Raw genomic sequence first — 9,110 nt, 5'->3', positions numbered from 1 at the left:
AAAAAAAAAAAGACCGTACCCTTTTATGTAATGATGTTTACTTTGAATTTATATTAGTTCACACAAACACTCCACCCGTGCTTTTGTTCCGGCCCTCCGGTCCAGTTTAAGAACCCATTGTGGCCCTCGAGTCAAAAAGTTTGCCCACCCCTGCCCTAAACTCTAAGGCTTGCAACCAGGGAGCAATGGGCAGCAGAGGCCCATGCCAGGCTAACCCCCTGGATCCTGTCCCCAAGGCCCTCTTTTCTCTGACTTCCTCATTTCCCTACCTCATCCCTCTCCTGTTGCTCCTTCCATCTTAGGCCCTTCCTTGTTTCATTGTCCCCAGCTTTAATAAACATCCTCTAAAAATTACCTGAAATCTTTCCTGCATAAAGTCAAGAACCCACACATACCAGCTGGCCCTAGGCAGAGCCACTAGGGGCAGGTCTCCTTTACAGTAACAAAAGAAAGGAAAAGAAGAAGAAAAAAGAGCCAGTATTTTTAAAGCAAACAGATTATTGATTAAACTATGATCTCTAAAATTCCTTCAGTGCAAAAATAACAAAGATTACTCATTTACCAATCACAAAAGGACATAAAATTATTCAATGCTGAAAATATTTTTTAAGTGATATTTAAAATCTAGTATGTGTGCAGTGAAGGCCTGGGGGTTGGGTATGGTGGAGGGGGTCAATGGGGAAAAAGGGGGACATCTGTAATACTTTCAACAATAAAGATAAATTTTTTTTTCAAAATCTGTGTATGTGGACGAAAAGGGACCACATGCTAACCAAACTAGCTCAGAGAAGACCTGCATGGCGGCTTTGCAAACCCAGAGACCTAAAGTAACCACAAAGGGTGGTCTGAAATTAAAACTTTTTAACTAAAAGCAGTTTATGGTGGATAATTATGTCCTGGGCCGGTATCGTCCTTGACAAAGGTCAATCTTTACCTTAACTGAGACTATTGTCTTTTTGCATCTATGATAACATATCTTTGGAATGTCAAAGTAATTTTCCTTTCTGGACCTCTCAAAGCACAGGTCACAAATCCCCTCATTGTCATTGAGTTAACTGTTGACTGTTAACTATCCTATACCCAACTATGTAAAAGAAGTATGTGTCTATCTTTTTTTTTACAAAGAGGAAGGGAGAGGGATAGAGAGTTAGAAACACTGATGAGAGAGAGACATCGATTAGCTGCCTCCTGCACACCCCCCACTGGGGATGTGCCCGCAACCAAGGTACATGCCCTTGACCGGAATCGAACCTGGGACCCTACAGTCCACAGGCTGACGCTCTATCCACTGAGCCAAACCAGTCAGGGCTGTGTCTATCATTTTATCCAATCCCAGAGGCTTCCCCCTGCCCCTCCCCAATCTATCATCAATGGATTTCATGTAACCCACAAATGTCTCCTCTTTTGATTTTAATGTATAAAATAAGGTGCAAAGCCATCATTTTCCAGAGCATCATCTCAATCTCTTTAGATTTTTCTTCCTGGCAATTGTCGACAGTTTGGCTCAAATAAACTCACAAAAATTCTTCACAGGTTTGAATTTTTCTATATTGACATATATTTTACAAAAAAACCCACAGATGGCCAATTTTCCAAATTCAATTAAATGACAATTACATTTCTGGCCATGATGGACTTCTAGATATCCACCCAGGCTGTGTTTATATCCTTTTTCCTCATTCTTTGGCTGAGAGTTTGTCCTATGGGAAATACAGTGCAGATACAGTACAATGTCCCACTGATTTAAAAATTTAACATTAAAAAGCGCAACCCATTTCCAGATGAGAATACTGTACACACTTCACAAATGTCTTACTGAAAAAGTAAAGGAAGTATGTCCACTAAGTAATAATAGTTATCATGTACAAATATAAAAAGTAAATAGCTTCTTTGTAAACCATTTTCTTTGGCTTCTGGGACTCTGACATCTTGTGGTCTCCTTTTTTTCTACCCTTCTATACAAATGCTGTTGCCACCTCTCTCTCTCTCTCTCTCTCTCTCTCTCTCTCTCTCTCTCCCCTTTCCCCTTTGGCCAACTATCTCATCTACTGTTCATTCTTCAGTAAGGATAATTCCCAAAACTTTCTTTCAAGCTACAATTTTAAGACATTTATTTTTAATTGTCTATAAATAAAGAATAAAATATCTTGACTTAAAGTTTTTGATAGAACTACACACTCAAAATGTTGAATTCCCATTCACTCAAACAAACATTACCCACTGCCTACTATATTATATTATCAGACACTACTAGAAACAAATGAAAGAGGCATGCTGTCCTCATCAACTGAGTGGAGGTAACAGTTTGGGAATATGAGAAGGCTGAAAAAGGTTTGCAAAGAACTGGGAGGAAATCCCACTAGGAAAACCAGGTATTGAACAAGCAGTACTGAAATCCCAGCAGAAGCTGGAGGGCAGGGTATTCAATATTCTGCAGTCTGTGTGGTTGGAAGCACACAGCAGCTGGACTGCATAAGGAGAGCTGTACCAGACAGGTGTGAAGAAAAGCAAGGCAGATGAGGATACTGCCAGGAGATTGGTCAGAGAAACATTCCTGGGAAGTCTAAGCCAGAGAGTGAAGAGAAAAGTTGGAAGAGAATAAAGAGGAGAGCAGAAAGGACTGGCAATTCAATAAGGATGAATGAAAGTTCTAACAAGAGTAATTACTGAATGTTTATTAGAGTCAAGCTTGTATGGATTGCATTATTCAATTCCTATGTATAATAGGAGAAAATGGACTATGTGAGTGAGCAAAGTGGAGGCATGGGAACTTGGATTTGAATTTAAGGTTCCAGGTGATGACAGGGCTTACACATACTATATGTGACTAAGTACACATGCATATGGCGTATGTACATGCACACAGAGAATATGGTAAACTACCAAAAATCAGAGATTATGGATGAAGGAATATGGGAATTATTTACACGAGTTTTACAATTTTTCTGTAAGATTAAAATTATTCAAAAAGAAAAAGTTTCTTTTTAATATATTTTTATAAGCCAGAGAGTGAAGAGAAAAGTTGGAAGAGAATAAAGAGGAGAGCAGAAAGGACTGGCAATTCAATAAGGATGAATGAAAGTTCTAACAAGAGTAATTACTGAATGTTTATTAGAGTCAAGCTTGTATGGATTGCATTATTCAATTCCTATGTATAATAGGAGAAAATGGACTATGTGAGTGAGCAAAGTGGAGGCATGGGAACTTGGATTTGAATTTAAGGTTCCAGGTGATGACAGGGCTTACACATACTATATGTGACTAAGTACACATGCATATGGCGTATGTACATGCACACAGAGAATATGGTAAACTACCAAAAATCAGAGATTATGGATGAAGGAATATGGGAATTATTTACACGAGTTTTACAATTTTTCTGTAAGATTAAAATTATTCAAAAAGAAAAAGTTTCTTTTTAAAATATATATATTTTTATTGATTTCAGAGAGGAAGGGAGAGGGAGAGAAACATCAATGATGAGAGAGAATCATCGATTGGCTGCCTCCTGCACGCCCCCCACTGGGGATCGAGCTGGCAACCCAGGCATGTGCCCTTGACTGGAATCGAACCCGGGACCCCTCGGTCTTCAGGCCGACGCTCTATCCACTGAGCCAAACCAGCAAGGGCAAGTTTCTTTTTAAAGAAGTTCATCTGCTCTCCCAAACGTTACTTGTCCCAACTTCACAGAACCATTTTCCCTGACCTTGAGTACTCTTTGCTATTTCTTTTTCCCACTTCTAACATAAAGAGAAATCCAAGTTTTATACATCCTAATTTAGTAATAACTCTTGAAGCCAATTAAGAAAAAAACAAAACTAAGCTCTAGAGGTGTAGTATAATATAAAAATATTGGATTGGTAATAAAAGCTCAAAGCCCAAGTCACTAAAACTTACCAAGAAACAACCTTAGAGAAGTAAAATAACTTGTCTCAAACTAATATAGCTAGGAAGTGATGGAGCCAAGATTAAATCCAGGCTCGACACCAAAACCAGTACCCTAGATAAAAACCTTATGAAAATCAGAATTCAATTTTCAATCAATATAGAAGGAATAAGTATCAAACTTACAATGCTCCAGCCAAGTGAACCACCTAGCCAGGGCAAACATCAAACCTTTAAAATATGTAATAATAAATATCATGAGGTTAAGAGACTCTGAAATATTCAAGTTTTTTTAAAATCTGTATTGTTGAAAACAAGTTTTAATTATCAAAATCTGTGCTACAATACAGAGTAAAATATTAAGGATAAAAATTATAGCAACAAACAGTAATATCTCTTTTAACAAAAGTATTTCATCTGTTGCAGAAATATCACCCTATATAATAAAAGCCTAATATACAAAATGACCAAACAGCAGAACGACTAGTCGCTATGATGTGCACTAACCACCAGGGGGCAGACGCTCAACACAGGAGCTGCCCCCTGGTGGTCAGAGCGCAGTGGTGGTGGCCGTCAGTCAGACATCCCCTGAAGGCTCCCAGACTGCGAAAGGGCGCAGGCTGGGCTGATGGATCCCCTGCCCCCAGTGCACGAATGTTGTGCACCAGGCCTCTAGTTTTCAAGATAATTCTTGCTTTGGGTAAGAGGTTAAACTGGTTAACTTCTAAGGTCACTTCCATTTCTAATTGTTATAATCAATCACTTAGTAATTCTGAAGTTAGCAACATCACATAATTTTAAGATCACATTTTCCCAGCTGGTGTGGTTCAGTTGGTTGAGCATAATCCCCCATTCCTAAAGGTTGCTGGGTTCAATTCCCAGTTAGGGCACATGCCCAGGTTGCAGGCTCTCAATCCCCAGTGGGGGTCATGCAGGAGGCAGCTGATCAATGATTCTCTCTCTTTCTCTCCCTCTCCCTTCCTCTGTGAAATTCAAAAGCTATACGGAAACACATATTCAATACACCTAAAAATCAAAAGGTCTCACTACTTAGCCCCCCTTGCTTAACCTTTCATCCTCATTTGACCTAAATTCTTTTAGGGTCACCAAGAATTTCTAAGCCAAATCCAAAGGCCACTTCTCATACATTATTCTGAACTCTGCTACATTTGGCTAATAATCCCATTTTTTCAGATTATTCTCTTCCATCCTTATTTCTCCACTGACTTCCTTCTTATTCTTGCCATAGATTGTCTTAAGCATCCTGTTACAGTTGTCTAAATCAAACCACTCCACTTTGCAGCTCATCATGGAAATGTTTGCCCCAGTTATGCAGTTAAGGCTCTAATTTATATCTGTATTCCCGTAACACTGCCATTTCCTGTTTGACGAATCTATTTCATTCTAGGCTTAATCACTTCTGGCCTTATCAATTCCAACTGTTGCTTGAGCCTATCCAGCCAGCACTCACTTCTCAGCAGTTACATCGTCCCAAAGGGTGGAATACAAGACTACTGATGGTATATTAAAATGATTTTAAGTGGTCCACAGAGGAATATTCAAAATTATATTTTAAAACATGTTGGGGAAAAACTGTAAAACCAAATAATCATGTACATTTTTCTTTTAATTAAAAGACAATTAATTGAATTAAAGATATTGACATATGATTTGAAGATAAAGCAAAAATTGTGAATGACTTGGTTGAGAAATACTCGCCACTGGGAAATCCATGTAGCACAGAAGTTAAGCACTTGGACTCTGGATCAATGATTTGAATACCACTTACTAGCTAAGTAATTTTGAACAAATTATTTAAATCTCTTTAAATCCCACATATATTGTGGGAATAAAATAATCCACCTCCTGGGCTTACTATATGGATTGAAAGAGATAATGTACAAAATGTTCTTAGCTCAGTGCATGGCATGGTAAGTGCTCAACAAATATTAACATTTACAATTATTCTTGATCTCTTCTGGCCATCATGCCTTCACTTGTAATCAACTGGGTAGTTAATGCATACTAAAGGCAATTTTCCATATATGGATTTTCTGCCCCAAATTTCCCTTACCTGTTTGTATAACCCTTATCTTTATCTTCTTGTATGAATAATAATAAAATAAACTATCACACAATAACTTCTATTATTCATAACCCTTAAGACTGTGGATACCTTGGCAGTGGGGCCCAAAAGCCATTTTCCTCTGATTCACTGGGCCTTATAAAATTAAAAGAATCTCTGATGCAAAAATGAAAAGAAACCTCACGATGCATAGTACATAAGCTATTTGAAAGCTCTGCTACTATTCTCATGGGTACATAACGGGGTGAAAATGACAGGGTATTCTTTTGCTCCACTAAAACATTCATCAGCTGAACCTGAGTTGTGGGTCTATTGTACTGTTTCCTAATCTCATTCATTCAATGACCTATAATAAACTCTAGGTATATGCCAACCACTATACAATGTGATGGGGACACAGAAACAGTGTAGAAACGGAAAACAGATCAGTACTGCTGAAAACAAACAAGTAAACAGAAAATTACCCGATAAAATGCTATATAAATAATATCCATCAGTGCTTTCAATACTAGCTATGCTCCATAAACGCTGATTAGACTCCATCCTTCTTTAATGCAGAGCACCAGCAGCACCATAGAGTTGAGCACATTACATTACATTAACAGTAATTGTATTGTTATTTTGTGTTCAGACTCTAGGTATCTGCTAACCATATCAAAGTTTCTGTCTCCCAACTAGACAAGTGTTGAAACTCAGTAACAGCCCTGGTTTAATCTGATTTGTGAACAAATATGTGCACACACAAGCCTGAAACCATGACTGGCATTTGGTCAAAATAACTACTAGAAATACAACTACTAAAAGATCAGTATATATTTAGCCTTTCTGGAGGTCGGTAAAAAAACACACAATAGAAAATTTACTGAAGTTAACCTCTCTAGAGAATACTTTTACCCACAAAGATGTCCTGGCTGATGCATTAATTGCAATACTGAGAAATTTAAAATGTCAAGACTTCTAAGCAACAGTTAACAGACTGAGATAAGCTTTCTTTGTGTTACCCTATTTATAAGGTGACAAGTCTCAATTTACTGAAAGTGTATTAGGTATAACTCAAGTCAGACGATTTTTAGATCTTGTTCACTGGAAGAATAGGGTTCTGTACCAATTTGTGTAACAAATGTCAATGATCAGTTCTTACACAAATATGGTATAAATATTTGTACAAGTGACTTATAAATTGAAGTGGTGTTTGGGGTGTGGGAGGAAACCACTCAGAGGGAGAGAGGGACATAACAGTATAATCTTCAAAGACATTTTACCAGTAAGAAAGGTGAGATGGAGCAGAGACAGGCAGAGACAGGGGCAGGAATAAGCCAGGACTTCTGTATTTGAGCTATGGGTAATATACTAATTCCAGGGTTACTGATTGTACAGCATGAAGAAGAAATCTTTAAGAAACATAATTCAGTATGGAAGTGTGAACAGCCTTAAAAAATAAAAACAGGACATGAAATCTATTTCTTCAACTTTCCAAAGAATATTTACTCCATTCTGAGAAAATGCAGATTACTTGCTGCTTGGGAGAGAGTATCTTCTATCAATATTCTGCCACTTGCCCTCCACTACTATTGACCTTTTACTAGGTACTGAGCACAGTCATAAACCCTCTACATACATTATCTTTGTCAATCCTACAGCAAGCCCTCCAGGGAGGTACTGTTATTATCACCATCTCCATTTTAAAGATGAGGAAATATTTTATCAGTAAGAGTCCAGACACCTAAAAAATTATATCTGCCATACTGTAGTTAGTTTTACCCAACTGTCCTTGAAATAAAAAAGGTACAAAAATTAGCTTGTACCCCATCCCTAAAGTAGCTACAATCCATTTTTTACACCTTCACATACAATGTTTCTATACTGAAGTCAAACAGAAGAAACTAGGTTAATAATACTGTATCTTGTTTAATTTCCATAGTTCATAAAATTACAAGGCAGGGAGGCAGTTTGATGGTTTAGGATCCCCTTGAGTTCAGACAGTCTGGATCTGAATCTATACAGCAACACCAACAACTGCTGTATGACCTTGGTCGAACTGCTTTCATCTCTTAGATTTCATTTTCTCACCTGTAAAATGGGGATGATGGTAACAGCACCGCCCGGGAAGGCTTGCTGTCAGATTTAAGAAGGTAATGTGTACGAAGAGCTGATTACTGTGCTCAGTACACAGAAAAAGGTCAACTAACGGTGGAAGGCAGAGCAGCCACATATATTATTAGCTCACCAGACCAAAACAGAAAAGGTAAAAAGCCTGTGTTCTGAAAATCCTCTATAGAAAAGGAGAGGCTGGCTATGAGACGATATGCTTCAGCTAGAACGCAAACTAACGCATGCCCAATTGTTTTTAGTGGATCAATGCATTTGAGTTGGGTCAGAAAAGATGCTGCAGTGCATCGGAGACACACACCTAAAAATGGCTCCAGTCCGAGCAGCATCTTAATTACCAATAGAGAAGGTTAAAGCTACTTTTAACCAATGCCGGAGGAAGGCTTGGCGGGCGCTGACGGATCACCCTATCCTTCCTATTGGCAGGAAAATAAGCGATCGAGCACTGAATCACGGATCCCGATGCTTCCAGTGCATTCCAAATGAAATCTTACAGCAGGGCAGCCTCAGGACAATATTCAAGGACCCTAGCGGGGTCAGAATCTCTGAGCCGACGCTCCTCCATCAGCCAATGCGGACATCCGGGTCGCTCCAGAAGCCAGCACACAGGCATGTAGGGCACGTCCAAAAAATATCTCAAATCAAGTCAAAACAAATGCACATCCCTTTACAGGAATCTGACGCATTCCTCTCGCGCAGAGAAGAAATGCTCAGTGTTCCTATTGGCTCTCCTGCCCCTTTCTTCCAGGCCCATCATGGGGGCAGTGATCGTAACGCCGATAACTCGGACGGTAGCTCCAAGCGGGGAGCTGCAGAGTGGGACCGACCCCGCAGGTCAGCGGATGGAGGCCTAGGGGGCGAGAGCCTAGCGAACCCTCCGCGGGAGTCGGGGCAGCGCGTCCCCAGCGAAAGGAGGGTCGGTCCCGACTCCCCAGCGCGCCTCTCCCGGAGTCGGGGCTGGAACCCGGGCTCCCGCACCCCGCTCCTTGCAATTCCACCCCACTGCACACGCACCGGAGGCGGCCAGGAA

The 9,110-nt window shown here is 39.7% G+C and overlaps 1 protein-coding gene across 1 annotated transcript in view; it reads right to left on the bottom strand.

The window, feature by feature from the left end:
* The window catches only part of PRRC2C (proline-rich coiled-coil 2C), a 79,526-nt gene that overhangs the window by 69,679 nt on the left and 737 nt on the right, over positions 1-9,110 (bottom strand). The gene's annotated exons all lie outside the window — the stretch shown is intronic.

Source organism: Myotis brandtii, unplaced genomic scaffold, assembly GCF_000412655.1.
Source record: "Myotis brandtii unplaced genomic scaffold, ASM41265v1 scaffold250, whole genome shotgun sequence".
NCBI lineage: Eukaryota > Metazoa > Chordata > Mammalia > Chiroptera > Vespertilionidae > Myotis > Myotis brandtii.
The sequence above is the reverse complement of the archived record's forward strand: the minus strand, read 5'-3'. Positions and strand labels throughout refer to the sequence as shown.